The sequence below is a fragment of the Pipistrellus hanaki genome (genome assembly GCF_964339955.1).
Source record: "Pipistrellus hanaki genome assembly, chromosome: 10".
Taxonomy (NCBI): domain Eukaryota; kingdom Metazoa; phylum Chordata; class Mammalia; order Chiroptera; family Vespertilionidae; genus Pipistrellus; species Pipistrellus hanaki.
The window spans coordinates 64,586,571-64,602,904 of record NC_140512.1 but is presented as its reverse complement, the minus strand read 5'-3'; positions in this window follow the sequence as shown (position 1 = coordinate 64,602,904).

The window sequence follows — 16,334 nt, the reverse complement described above, 5'->3', positions numbered from 1 at the left end:
TTTCCATGTATAGTTCCATGGTCATTATTTGACCATCTTTGTGAAGCTCTATTCTACCCATGGACAGCCTAACACTTAATAAAGACTGAATCCCATGCTTTTCTATGGAACTCTTTTCTCTTTTTTTCATATATTTTATTGATTTTTTACAGAGAAGAAGGGAGAGGGAGAGAGAATTAGAAACATTGATGAGAGAGAAACATCAATCAGCTACCTCCTACACCCCCCTCCCTTATTGGGGATGTGCCCACAACCAGGGTACATGCCCTTGACTGGAATCAAACCTAGGGCCCTTCAGTCCATAGGCTGATGCTCTAACCACTGAGCAAAAACAGTTAGAGCTAGAACTCTTTTCTTATAGAGTGCCTCCCTTTCCAAAACTCTGCCCTATAATTTGCAGCTGCTTCAGCCTCCCGAGATGAATTGTCATCTTCTCAAGTCAGCAAGGCTTCCAAAAGCTGTGCCACAGTTGGAAACTGACTCTGGATAGAAAGCTAAGAAGATCATAAGATTTATAGCTCCTGCCTTTCTCACAAGGATCACAGTTCCGTGCTCCTTGTTCTCCAACCACTAAAGAGAGTTGTTTCACTATTTTGTTCCGTAGTCTTATTGTTTACTATATATGGGAGGTTAGAGCTGGTTTTTGGCTGTTTTTTTTAATATAGGCCTGGTACAGGATTTATTCCTGGGTGGGACGATATGGTGAGTATAGACTCATACCAGATGGAGTTTATGTGGCAACTTCTTCCAGAAATTGCTCCCTGAAGCAATGTGTTGTAATTACAATTTGAATGTCTCAACACAGACTTTTACTGTCGTGTCATAACTTGTCAGCAATCACCTCTAACTAAACACTAAGCTCAAAAGTCCCATACATCCTAAACAAAAAATAGGACCATTTAAAATTAATTCAATTAATTTAAAGTCTTTTTATAAGAAATGTATTATTCCAAAGAAATTCATAATTTCACACACACACACACACACACACACACACACACCACATATGTACTTATTATTATGGTGCAAATCAATTGTCATTTTATCTCACCAGTGTGTATATGTATGTGCCCAAATTGTGATGGCTCCATTAAGAATGCTCACCCATTCAAATGTGTTATCTGATTATTTCTAATACTCCCAAATAGATGGCATTGCTATTTTCACTTGACCAATCTTCATTAGTTATAGTCATCTCGTGGCAACATCCTCTTCCCCACCATTTCAATGAACCTTACTGGAGAATCTTAAAATTCCTCCTACTGGTATTGCCCACCACCCCTAAATCTATGCAAAAGGTGCTGACTTCTGCAGTTCTCAAAGACATTAAACTTTGGGCCGAAACCGGTTTGGCTCAATGGATAGAGCATCGGCTTGGGGACTGAAAGGTCCCGGGTTCGATTCCGGTCAAGGGTATGTACCTTGGTTGGGGGCACATCCCCAGTAGGGGGTGTGCAAGAGGCAGCTGATCGATGACTCTCTCTCATCGATGTTTCTAACTCTATCTCTCTCCCTTCCCCTCTGTACAAAATCAATAAAATATATTTAAAAAAAAAAAAAAAAGACATTAAACTTTGGGTTACCAAGTGGGACTGAACTTCACAAAAAGTCAAAGAGAATGGTTCCCAAATAGGTCTAATATTTCCAGAATTTTATAAAGATTTTCATGAAAATAGCTTGTCCAACTTCTAGCTCTTCCCTTCTCATCCCAAGGGCCCAATTCCAGTCCAAAGAGCCAAGCTGTGACCTCCTGCGATCCTCCTGCTTGCTCTGTTTCTTATGGTCCCTTCCTTCAACCAAACTTAGAGCTTGGCAGCAAAATAGAAGCTCCATGAATGCCAACAGATCGTAGACACACTGAAGTGTCAGTGTGTGTGTGTGTGTGTGTGTGTGTGTGTGTGTGTGTGTGTTGATTGAGGAGTGTTACACATTTTTTTATACACAGAAATATCTGCATCCCAATCCAGGCAGTGAAAAGTAACATTTACCTTATAGTGCATTAAATACTCATTGAAATTTTGAGACCCTCAAAATGGTGCCTACAGCCGAAACCGGTTTGGCTCAGTGGATAGAACATCGGTCTGCGGACTGAGGGGTCCCAGGTTCGATTCCGGTCAAGGGCATGTGCATTGGTTGCGGGCACATCCCCGATAGGGGGTGTGCAGGAGGCAGCTGGTCGATGTTTCTCTCCCATCGACGTTTCTGGCTCTCTATCCCTCTCCCTTCCTCTCTGTGGAAAAATCAATAAAATTTAAAAAAAAAAATGGTGCCTACATATATTACATTTTATAATGTCTACATTTTCTTTTTAAATCCCTTTAACATTGTCAATATCCAAGGACTCTAAGATATCCTAAAATAATGATAAATTTAAGACATTATTTAGAGTGAAAATCTGCTCAATAAGATGTCATGTTAATACAAAGAATTATAATGGATAACAGAATTTGCAAGTTAGAAGACCGCAAAAAAATTGAAAAATATATCAGAGAAAATAACTTTTGGATAACCCTATAATATATTCTACAGTGCCATAATTAAAGTAAATAAATACCAAAATTTATCATTTTATGTAAAAGATGGAGAACATCTAACATTTGTTTTGCAAAGCATTTACACTGCTTACAGAAAATTTATAATTCATGAGAATCTTTTTAATAAAGTTAAATTACATTAAAATTATTTTTATAATAAATATATTTTTCAAAAATATTAATTTTAGATTACACACACATACATATATACAAATGTACACTTAATGTTAATGTTATATTACTGCTAGTTAGCCACAATTTGATAAGTAAAACTCCAGAAAAACTATAGTCATTATTCACCCACAAATTTAAGTAAATCAAGAAAATGATAATTTATGATACTATGTATTATCTTAAATATAAGTAAGTACATTCATATTAAAAAACAAAATAATTTAATTGATACAATCAGGTTGTGACAAGAAAGGTCATCACACAATTACTCTAAGATCACTGAAGAACTCGGAGGACAAGAACACAAGTACGAACTCCCCTGTTCTGGATTTCTCTACTCCACTTCTCATAATCAGCTTGGTGGATACCAAGTTTGCTTCATCCCACTGACAGTGGAATTTGGAATACTGCCTCTAATCCAATCCACACCAAAAGCTCTTTGTGGCCACAAAAATACACCACTCAGATCTTCTGCTCTCAGTAACAGATGGCTGCTTTCTGAATCTGAGACCACACTTCCCACTGATTGTCCCCAGACAATAACTTGGGGATCCTGGGGCTAACCGAAGTTTTCTTATGACTCTGCTGCAGTTGGAGACTTCCTAACAAACTTTTCTTCCCACCCTATTTCCTTCGCATTGCACTGTAATCTGACCACTCTCCCTACCACCTCCAGGTTTCCTTCCCTTATTTTCTTAGAGGCATCCTTTCTCCATTCTCTCTTCCACTGAAGCTTCCAAGCACTGAGCTCGGCAGCATAATGAGTTCAGGATGGGTGAGAAGTCTTCATTTCTTTGCTGCAAAATGGAAAGGGGGAAACTTTGAAAGATGCAACAGTAAACCTACTTTTGAAAGGGGAGGTGAGAAGGAAGATGACAGAGTTATCAAGCAAATTGATTTTGCTAGAAGACATATGGAGGTGGAACAAATAAAAACTGATTCCCTTAAAACTACTTTTGCTCATGTGAACAATCACATTCATGGTTGTTCTGGGGATATTTGAGGGCTTACCAAATATCTCCAAATATCCCCAGTACAACCATGAATGTGATTATATTTGTCCTATGAGAGAGATGAGAAAAACTCCCCACTTAACTCTGCGAAAACCTGTGCACACACTCCCTTGCAGGGACTCACCCCAATCTCCTTGTCATAGGGGTGCCGTTTTATGTAATCACCAAGCTCTGTTAAGTTATGAATTTTAAAAATTAATTTGGAAAAATCCCAATTACGAATAGTTGATGATGTTTGTTTTTTGTGGATATTGATTCAGTAATTTTCTTTTGAACTTTATGACCATTTAAACCAGCATAGCAAAAATGAGCAATCAACTGAATTAGTCAATAAACATATTCTTAGTTAGACTCATTCACATGCTCACCTTTCTATTTGGTCTTAAAGGATCTCAAAGTAAATACAAGGCAAATCCTTGTCCTCTGAGAGTTGCAGTCTTCCTCAAAAAAATAATATATTGCCCCCAGAAAAGATGAAACTAATAAGACTATAACTTAATATAATATATATATAATATACAGGATGGGACAAAAGTAGGTTTACAGTTGTGAGTATGCAAAACACAGGGTTTATTCTTTTATTATTATTTATTAATTATTGTATTATTTTCCACACAAACAACTGTAAACCTACTTTTGCCCCACCCTGTATATAAGTGCAATACAATCTATTATGATATAATAAATACACTATAACTTAATTGTTACATGACAGATCCAGGGGAAAGGCTTAATTATAAAATATGAATTATATGAAATAAACAAAGAACTTTCACGGTTCAGTTGAGAAAATATTTCAGAATAATATTATTCTAATTTGTATTTTAGAAATCCAATATTACACCTGCAGGACATATATATTGGCTAACATTCTGGACAAAAAAATGACATCTATAATCAGAGATCAGAAAAGTTATAATTAATGAGTGCTATTATCTAAATATTTGTGAACCCTGAAAAATCATATGCTGGAATCCCAATGCTCAATGTGCTGGTAGTAACTGGAATTTGGGGAGATCCTTAGGTCATGAGAGTGGAGCCTTCAGGAATGGGATTATTGCTCCTACAGAGGAGGCCCCATGGAGCTCCCTGACCCCTCCCCCCGGAAGAGAAAGCAAACAGAAGCATGTCCATGAGCCAGGGAGCCCTCACCAAACATTGGCTCTCCCGGCGATCCTGGACCTCCGGCTTCCAGAAAAGTGAGAAATAAATTTCGTTGTTTATAAGCCACCCAGTGTATGGTGTTTTGTTACAGCATTCCTAAAGGACTAAGACAGTGAGGTACCACTTATCATCCACTATTCAAAAATATAAGTAACAAGTATTGATGAGATTATGGAGAAGCTGGAACACTCAACCACTGCAGGTGGGAATGCAGCCCCTATGGGAAAGTTTCACAGCTCCTCCAAAGACCAGACATAGATTCGTGATGGAACCTAGCAATTCTACCCCTAGGTACACACGCAAGAATGAAAACACATCTGTATAAAAACCGGTGCGCAAATGTTCATAGCAACATTATTTATTATAGCTAAATAGTAAAAACAGCCCAAATGTCCACCAATTGATGAATAAATAACATTACTAAAAGGGAATATTATTCAGCAATAAAAAGGAAAACATACTCATTTGTAGTGCAACATGAATAACCTTAGAAATATTGTTCTAAATGAAAGAAATCAGCAAGACACACACACACGCACACACACACACACACACACACACACACACGCACACACACACACCAGAGATTGTATAAAATCAATTATAGACAAATCTACAGAGATAAAGTAAATCAGTGGTTGTCCAGGGCTGGGGAGATGAAGGGATTGTGGGATGATAGCTAATGTGTAAAGACTTTCTTTCGGAGTGAGGAAAATGTTCTACAATCTATTGTGGTGATGGTTGCACAACTATGTGAATATATTGAATTGTAAACTTTAAATTTGTAAATTGTATGATAGGTGCATTATAGCTCAAGAAAGCTATTACTGCCGGGACCGGTTTGGCTCAGTGGATAGAGCGTCGGACTGCAGACTGAAAGGTCCCGGGTTCAATTCCGGGCAAGGGCATGTACCTTGGTTGCGGGCACATCCCCAGTGGGGGGTGTGTAAGAGGCAGCTGATCGATGATTCTCTCATCGATGTTTCTAACTCTCTATCCCTTTCTGTGAAAAATCAATAAAATATATTTAAAAAAATAAAGCTATTACTTTTTAAAATAAACCTAAAAATATGTCTAAAGTTTTTCCAGATGAATTCCATACTCATTTAGACCATTCTCCCAAATCCTGCAAGTACTTGCATTTTCTTCTCTCCTTTTAGTCCAGTGTTTTCTGAGGCACTTCAAAGCTATTTGAACAACGCGGGTGGTCCCTCCCTCCCAGTGCTCAGGGCCAGTCCTTACAGAGGCAGGAGCCACTCCCACTGACTTGGAACATTGGCCACCTGTTGCCCTTCTTTCCTTTGTTGTTGAAGAGCTAGCAAAGTCCTGACTACTAAGCTCCAAAGGTTTTAGGATTAATTCCCACTTTTTCCTGCTATCAATTAAAGAAGGCACTGAAAAATATTCCTAAACAATAATGGACCATGATTTACCTTTTATTTGCCTTTGAAATAATTTATGTGCTTTTTATCACAGATTGAAATTATTAATTCTATTTTGGATGTAATATCAGAATTCTCAGAGCATAACTGCTCTGACTGGATGAAGGGTTGAAGGAGGTATATCTAGCATTCAGGGAAAAGCAACTGCAGGAATGCAGATTCTGAAAGGATTATGGTTTTATCCTTTAGCTACTTCCAGAATTATAATTAATACCTCAGTTGTGTCAAAAAAAAAAAAAAAAAAAAAAAAAGTAAAGCATGTCATACAAACAAATACACCTTAAATATTTTATTAAAATTTTATTTAAATTGTTATTCAAATCATGCTATTATCTCAAGCCTGGAGACCAAAGTTAATTCCCATCCACTCACCAGAAAGAGTCAGGTAGAACCTGGCATATTAGAAAAAACCCTGGACCAAGACTCAAGGGACTGGGATTTACACCCTGACCCTAACATTTAACCGTGGAAAGTTTCTCTGAGCCTCGCTTTCTGTCTCTGATATGGGTGCAATAGCAATTGCCCTGCCTAACTCACAGGATAGCTCTTAGCAACAAATGTAAATGTATTGAGAAAGAAGGTATAGAGAAAATATAAAAGAAGAATACAATATTAAGAATTATGAGTTGGGTCAGAGAATTGGACCTTAATGAGTATAAGGTCACATCCCCTTCCTTCAGTTATCTTCTTATCTGAGGAGGGCAAAATGTATTGAGTATCTTTTCTAGTAATAGCAGAGCTAAACACTTTCTCCTGCATTCTATTTCATTCTTACCTCTTTACCATTTTACAAAGAAGAACCCAAAGATAAGAGAGGTTGAATAACAGTTAGTGATTTTCAGTACAGAAATTAAAACTTGACTCTAAACTCATGTTTTTTCTACTACATGATACTTTGGAGGGGTGATTTTTCTTGCCTCAGTCTTCTTAATAACCTCCATTTCTTTAAGGTAAACAAGTTACAGTGCCCATCAGAAATTAGGAAAGATTGTCTGACGACTGTAGCCAAACTTGATGGCAACAGGTCCCAATTTCCCAAGACAATCTCTGTCTTTGCTGGTTGTCCCGATGTAATATCAACAAAAGCTTCCTTTCACTCTTAAAAATATTTTTATTTGAACCTAAGATGCTAACACTGGCTTTACATCATGAAGATTAATCAGAATCATCAAGAAATTATATCAGTACTTCTCAACTGTCAGCAATAGATATCAAAGTTATAAATTTGTGCCTGGTAAGTATGGGTTAGTGATTGAGTGTCAACCCATGAACCAGCTTCTCAGATAAAAACAAACAAACAAACAAACAAAAAACCTAAAGGAGTTCATTACCTCCAAACCAGTAGTATATGAAATGTTAAAGGGTCTTCTAGAAGAAGAAGAGGAGAAAGAGGAGGAGAAGGAATGGGGAAGGGGAAGAGGGAGGGGAAAGAAAAAGAGAAGGGAAAAGGGAAGGCAAAAAAAAAAAAATACATACCAAAAATTGAATCTAAAATAAACAAACAAGCAGAACAGAAACAGACTTTAGATACAGAGAACATTTTGATGGTTGCTAGACAGTGGGTGAAAAAGATGAAAGAATTAAGAAGTACAAATTGGTTGTTATAGAATAGTCATGGGGATATAAAGTGCAACACAAGGAACATAGTCAATAATATTGTAGTAACTATGTATGATATCAGATGGGTGCTTAGCAAGGATTTATCAGGATGATCACTTAGTAAGTTATGTAATGTCTAATCACTAGGGTGTACACCTGTCAACGTAATTGAAAATTTTTTAAATAAAGAGAGAGAGCTAAAGAAATAAGAGGCAGGCTTGAAGGGTCCTACAACCAACAAATGTCCTTTGATAAGGGAATGGAGAGCATCAAAGGATTTAAGGAGGAGAGTGACCTTGAAAAACACTCTCTAGCTATTGTGTGAAGAAAGGATAGCTACAGTGTGTGTACAGGTTGGAGATAAGGAAATCAGTTTGGAAGCTGCTGTAGGAATCCAGGGACTAATAAGAGCCTGAACTAAGTAGAGAGAGGAGGGAAAGAAGAAAACTAGAGAGACATGTGAAGGTAGGATTGACAAGGCTTGGTGACAAAATGAATATGGGGTTAAGAAAAAGGGTTATCTCCAAATTCCTGTCCTGAGCAGCTCAATGAAGTACATTTTCTAATATAAGGAATGTAGGCGGAAGAAGAGATCAGGGCAAGATGATGATACACTACTTACTTGACATGCTGAGATTCAAGTGTTGGTGGGACAACCTAACACACATGTTAACCCGGCCTGGAGCCCCATGGTGGTCAGCAGGGGCTGTATTCAGTTCAGAAAAGATTACCGAGCACTTGAAATAAAGGTTGGTGCTCAGAACCCAGACCATATATTATACATTACGTGTGATTTTTGAAACATGAAACAGGTTCAGTGAGAAAAAATTATTGTATTTGAAAATAGTGAAATGTGGAGAACAACTAAAGAAATCAATCTGGCTAGAAATGAATCTCAATAGGATCAAGGGCTGACATTTTATACTTTTAAATAAACTGTCAAATGCAGAAGATAACTATTGGGGGTGGGAGAGAGAGAGAAAGAAAAGGAAAGGATGGGATGAGGAAGGAAAGAAGAGAGGAAGGGAAGGAGGGAAGAAGAGAAGGAGGAAAGAAGGGAGGAAGGGAAGGAGGGAGGGAGGGAGGAAGATAGACATTTCAAATAGATGATTTGGCACAAATAATGAAAAATTTTATAATAGACATATTTGGGGTGCTTTATAAAGTAATCTCCCTTTGCTAAATATTTAAACACAAGCCTGTATGGCCACTTAACAAAAAAGTCATTGATTGATGATCACTGATCTAGAACCTTCAAAATTCTTCCCAATCCAGAGATATTGTTAATGAGCAAGACTGGAAAAATGACATTTTGGAAAAGGAGAGAATAAGAAAGCAAGAAAGAGAGAAAGGAAGAGGAGGAGAGGAGAGGAAAAGGGTAACAGTTCTATCATGGAAACACTTTTGCTGCCAGGAAAAAACAAACCAACAAAAAAACACTTAGGGAGAAATAAGATCCATAAAGGGAGTGTGAGCTTCTGAAGTATGTTTCAATGTCCTAAAACATATCCCTAAACCTAACAGAAACTTAACTACATTTTAATCTCTTCCTGGAGGACAGCCCAACTCAGATAATTGGCATCCTGTAGTTATAAATAATTTAAACCTAATAGTCATTCATTTGCATTCATTATTTCTTCTGTTATATTTTAATGAAAAAGACTTGCAATCTATACATAGAAAATTGAATAGGTTTTTACATAATGATAAAATAGCAACTACTTTTTGCCCAACCATGTAGCTATTTTGTACTCCACTCCTTCAGAAAATACTTTGCTTTCAAAGTAAGATTCTTCAGAACCAATTCATTTGAGTAGCATGCCCTTTACGGAAACATTCTGCAAATTCTACTATTTCCAAATAAAGTAGTTTGCAGTTTCTTAGAACCAGAGTGTTTTACTATCTAAGTTTGTTTTCAGTGACTCATTTATCCAATGACCACAATCGTTTTTAGAAAGGAAAATGCATACTTGTTGGTAAATTGTGAATGTATACAGAGTGATAACAAGTGCCTTGAAGAATTATACCTTCATTCCTTAATAAAGGGAAAAAAGGCATTCTGTGTCTATTTGGCAAATAATTGCTATCATTTCCCAAAAGTTAGATACTGACATAAATCCAGATGTTATGGGAATTAGTGCATATTTCAATGGAAACTTTGTTGTTTCTCTTGAGGTTAACAAAATGAGAGTGTCCTGAATGCTCTGAAGGAATTCTGTTTTTTTTAAAATAAATGCAAGCATCTAATAAGATTGCTTTTGAAATGACATTTATTTGCTTCCTAATTATTTAATTAAAGAAGAAATGTCTTCTTCAGGAGCACAAGAATGCAATAGTCGGACTTAGAATGTATTCAATAGGGCAGTGTTTTTCAACCGCTGTTCCGCGGCACACTAGTGTGCCGCGAGATGTTGCCTGGTGTGCCGTAGGTGCAGACAAGACAAGAATTTTATAATTTTTCACTATTTTGTTTACTTAATATTTCATAATAAAGTAATTATAAAATACTTTCTTTGTGTTTATTTGATTCCTATTCAAGAGAATTACTTTATATATAGTCAATGTAGGCACAGAGTTAAATTTTTTAACATTTTCTAATGGTGGTGTGCCTCGTGATTTTTTTCATGAAACAAGTGTGCCTTTGCCCAAAAAAGGTTGAAAAACACTGCAATAGGGTATCCTTTTAAATATCTGCCTTTAGATCCAAACCTCACTGTTCTAAACAAGGAACCCAGAAGTAACTAAGCAGTTGACAGGGAGTGAGGGCCCATCTGGCCCTGTGTGAGTGGACACAGGCATCAAGTTGTCTAACCTATTCTATGCTCTTACGTAATGTAAAAATCTGCCCTGCAGGTTCCTGTAACCACGGAGAAAAAAACAAACAAACATTATTTTGGTAAACTTTCTGGAAACAAAATTCTTCCTAGGTGTTTATGGGTAGGAAAGTATAATCCAAAACTTCTTCTGCGAAGCCCCTTGGCAGAGTCCATCCCTCAGTCCGCTCTGTGTGGTGGATTCCCTTCGCTCTGCACTTCCAGGTGACTGTCTCCAGCATTCGAGGTCACCTAATAGACATCAAAGAGCAATTTACAAGAACCAGGTGGAGAGCATTCTACATTTTTGTCCTTATTCTTCTATTGGAAATATGCAATAATAATAATAAAAACACTTCCCATCATTTTTCTCTTGACTAATATTGATTAGCTTTGTTCTTTTTAAAAAAATTGAATTTTACTCTAAATGAAAGTAGAATAACATTTGTGAAAAGAATTACTAGAGAAAACAAAGACTTCAAATTGAGCCATGATAACATTTTTGTCCAAAATAAAACCATTAATCAAGAAATCAACCTCCAGCTCTATTGTTATAGTAACTAGTAATCTTATTTTGAACATTTCAGTGGGTACTTGGAAATCATTTAACTCTGCAGCTTCGCAGAAATATGTCCCCATTTGAATATAGAGGAAGTTGTGTTTATTAAGAGTTCAACTTGAGCCCTAGTTGGTTTGGCTTGGTGGATAGGGCATCAGCATGCAGACTGATGGGTCAGTCCTGGGTTCAATTCCAGTCAAGGGCACATGCCCAGAGTTGTGGGCTCAATCCCCAGTAGGGGGCATGTAGCAGGCAGCTAATCTATGATTATCTCTCATTATTAATGTTTCTATCTCTCCTTCCCTCTTCTTTCCTCTCTAAAATAAATTTTAAAATATATATTTTTAAGAGTTTAACTTGAAAGTTAGTGCTCACTGAAAGTTAATTAATACCTATTTCATTATCTGGAAAGATAAAATATCAAAGTTCTATGGATATGTTTTATTTATATATACAGAATTCTAGAAATCGATGGGATATTCAAACTATGAAATAGGAACATCCTTTACTTTTGGAAAATAAGATAATATACATCTAGGTGGGATCCTGAGAAACCAAGATGGCAGCATAGGTAAACACCTATCTGCAGCCTCACACAACAATTTCAATAAAATACAACTAAAATACAAAATGGACATTACCCAGAACTACAGGAAAGTCGACTGACTGGAAATTCTACAATGAGAAGGAAAATCAGAGCTGTAAAAGCCTAAGGTACAGAGACACATTGCGCGCGGAAAGGATGGAGCCAGAGAGAAGGGGGAGGCTGAGTGCCTGGCTGGCTTTCCCTAGCGGGAAGGAAATAAAAGCTCTGGACTGTGCTGAACCCCAGTTCTGACAGCACTGAACCCCAGTTCTGGGCGAGACCCTGGGGACCCAGACACATAAGGAGGGAGTCTGAGATATAAGATGGAACCTCAGGGGAGCGGTGAAAGGCAGTTCCAGAGGTGCGCACATTATGCACAGAGAACGGACTGTTGACTCTGCTGCTAGATTGCCCTAGCGGGAAGTAGATAAAAGCTCCGGACTGTGCTGAGCCACGGTTCTGACTGCACTGAACCCCAGTTCTAGGCCAGACCCTGGGGACCCAGGCTCATATGGAGGGAGCCTGGCTGTAAGACGGAAACTCAGGGGAGCGACAAAAGGAAGTCCCGGAGATGTGCACATTGCACGCAAAGAACAGACAGTTGACTGTGCCGCTAGATTGCCCTAGCGGGAAGGAGACAAAAGCTCCAGACTTCTCTGAACCTCACTTCCAACCCCACTTCCAACTGAACCAAACCCCAGTTCCGGGCTCATTGTGGGAGAGCCTAGACTGTTTGGCTTTGGGTGAAACTCTAGGGCACCTTTCTCTCAGAGGTGCTTGCAGCGAGTACCAAAGGACATTGAGGAACACTGAGACTCAGGAGCCTCATAGGGTGTGGCTGACTGAAGTCAAGGCTGTAGGCTCCACCCTGAAATTCTGCCCCATCCAAGCTGAATACAGAGTCTTTTAAGGCTACTAACTCAGGGAAGCTGCGAAAATGCCAAGACAAGGAAACAGATCACAAACGAAAGAAATGGAGGACAAAAAGTGACTGGATATAGAGTTCAAAACCAGGCTTGTAAGGTTTTTCAAGAATTTCCTAGGAAAGGCCGATAAAATAAATGAGACCTATGAGGATATGAAAAGGGATCAACTAGAAATAATAAGAGATCAACTAGAAATAAAGAATACATTGTCTGAAATAAAAAATATTATACAGACTCCTAAAAACAGAATGGAAGATCGCAAGAATCAAGTCAAAGACTTGAAACATAAAGAGCCAGAAAACACTCCTCCACAGAAGTAAGAAGACAAGTGAATCCAGAAAGTTGAAGATAATGTAAGAAACCTCTGGTACAACTTCAAGCGAACCAACATCAGAATTATGGGGGTCCCAGAAGAGAGAGAGCAAGATACCGAAAACATACTGAAAGAAATAGTGACAGAAAACTTCCCCCACCTGGTAAAAGAATTAGACTTACAAGTCCAGGAAGCACACAGAACCCCAAACAAAAGGAATCCAAAGAGGACCACACCAAGACACATCATAATTAAAATTCCAAGAGCAAAAGACAGAGAGAGAATATTAAAAGCAGCAAGAGCAGCCGGGACCAGTTTGGCTCAGTGGATAGAGTGTCAGCCTATGGACTAAAAGGTCCCAGGTTCGATTCTGGGCAAGGGCATGTACCTTGGTTGCGGGCACATCCCCAGTGGGGGGTGTGCAAGAGGCAGCTGATCGATGATTCTCATCAATGTTTCTAACTCTCTATCCCTCTCTCTTCCTCTCTGTGAAAAATCAATAAAATATATTTTAAAAACAAACAAACAAACAAAAAAAAAAACAAAAGCAGCAAAAGCAAAGCAGGTAGTTACCTATAAAGGAGCACCAATAAGATTGTCAGCTGATTTCTCAACAGAAGCCATGCAGGCCAGATGGGAATGGCAAGAAATATTCAAGGTGATGAATAGCAAGAACCTACAGCTAAAAATATTCTACCCAGCAAAGCTATCACTCAGAATCGAAGGCCAGATAAAGAGCTTCACTAATTAAAAAAAAAGCTAAAGGAGTTCATCACTGCCAAACCAGAATTATATGAATTGCTGAAGGGGGTTCTTTAGGAAGAGGAAGAAAATTAAGATAAAAATTATGAACAATACGTAACTATCAACAAGTAAATCTAAAAACCAAGGGAATTAAAAAATCTGATGAACAATATTAACTGGTGAATATAATAGAATCAGATGTATGGACGGGGAGAGAACTGACGATTCTTAGGGAAAAGGGGAGAGGGGGGTGGGACTGAACATAAACTGTGCACCTACGGATGAGGACAATGCGGGGTGAGGAAAAGGCAGAGGGTGGGGTGGGAACCTGGTGGAGGGGAGCAATGGAGGGGGGGAAAATGAGGAACATTTGTAATAATATGAACAATAAAGATTTATTTTAAAAAGATAAAATACATCTAAAATTAATTGTCTTACATTATTTCAAATAAAATGAAATGACCTATCATATCAGCTCTAATCGTGAATATAGGCTTCAATAGTGTACTTTCTTCCCCATCTAATTTTAAGAGTGAAATAGTTCCAAACAATAGTTAATTCTGAAAATTCTTGTGTATGAAAAGAGTTTTTAAGAGGAAGTGCTATTTGAGACAGCCAGAAGATTAAACTGGCACCAATTACCAAAAAAAGCTACTGTGCCTTAATGTTAAATTAAAAAATTCCCTGGTTCACCAGTATTAGGCTAATTTTACCCAGAATGTGGACAAAAAGACAAGTGATAGGCAAGAAAAAAATTAAATGAACAGGCTTTAATTAAGTGACATTAAACTCCCTGGCACAATTCCACAAAAGTTTGATTACCAAATAACTTTAATAACAGACTCTTTTTTTACCTGTTCATTTAAGCATTTTTATCCTGTGCAATGGGTAGTGGATAATTATTGGGCAAGGGTAGAGAGAAGACAAAAATGCGCTTACCCATAATGCATATAGAAAATAACATGGGAGGGCCAAAACTGCAATGCAAATTTTATTAAACTAGTCCAGGGCCCTAGTAAGGTGGCATTGAGTCATGTTGTTTTCCTCTGAGCTTGAGCCAAGAACCCCCTGGTTCTGAACCTGCCCGCTGGCAGTCTGCCTGCTGCTGGGCCACCCGCAGGGAGGCAGTCTGAAGGCAAAGTTGGTCTGACCCCTGTTCAGGACCCCAGGGCAGGCCCCACCCCAGCCATACGTACCTAACGTCCTCAAACTAGGGGGGCCCAGTTCTTTGAAGGTCTTTGAGCAAAGACCACCCTGGCTGCTTCAGGCTGATTGGGGTCACTGTGGGCTTTGGGTTCCCATACTTGCTAGCTGTCGGCTGAGGGAGGTGGCTGCTGATGTCTGTCCAGAGGCTCAAAATAAGGAATCTGTCCTGTGGGAGTGAGGGTTTGGTATCCTTCAGACAGAACCATTTGGAGCTCTATGGCTGCTTTACAAGTCACGGCACCAAATGTATGTTACCAGGGAGACGTAAAGATTTCGGTTCTTGTCTTCTTGAAGGAAAGATTTCAATCAAGAGACAAAGCGTAGCAAAATAAGTGAGAATTTATTGGTCACAGCAAAAAATAAATAAATTAATTAATTAATTAATTAATTATACACACACACACACACACACACACACACACATACACACACACACACTTAGGACAGTAAAACAAGTACTGGCATAGAAGAAGCAACAGTAGAGCCGAGGCTGGACTGCTCTGGCTCACTGAGAAGTCAGAGAAAGGGGGCCCTTGGAGACAGGTTCAGCGGGGTAGCTCAAGACAAGATGCAGCTGCCTGCTGCTCCCCTGGTTGCAGTGTTGGTGGGGTCCCTTAGGGGAAGGAAGGGGGAAGGGAATGGCTAGTGTGTGCTCCCAGGGGGGAGAGCATGCTCTGGGTTCTTCATCCTGAGCGTATTTATCTCTCTTGCAGGTGGAAATCATAGGGGAATCTCAGGGGAGGGTCTCAATAGAACAGTCAACAGCTTATCAGGTGTGCTCCTTCAGGGACGTGATCTCCACTGATGGGTCGGTGCCAAGGCAGCGGGTTATTAATCAATTTAGCATGGCATCACTTGTCTGGTTTTCCTGCTTTTCTGGGTTGTAGCTGAGATATTACTGAGGCCTAGAATTACCTTTAGGGGGGGAAAGTTCAGGGGGTCTAAACTGCATGACTAGTGATATGAAAAGGCAGGGGGTCCAAACCACATGACCAGGAATACGCTAGGGTAGGTCTCGCTGGGGGTGAGGTTCTGGTTTTCCCAGTTTTGCCAGGCATCTGGGGCTGTCTGCCCTGGTGAGTTTCTGTACCTGGCTCATCGTCCTTGCCCTGCTCATGTCTGTCTAACTGCCTAAAACATTATCAAGTTGTTCATCTTCAACTATATTAATAAATCATCTGAAAAACAGCCATCCTGTCAAAATCTATGATAACAGCCAGAAGATGAGTGCACTGGTATAGATTTATTACAAAATGTTTTA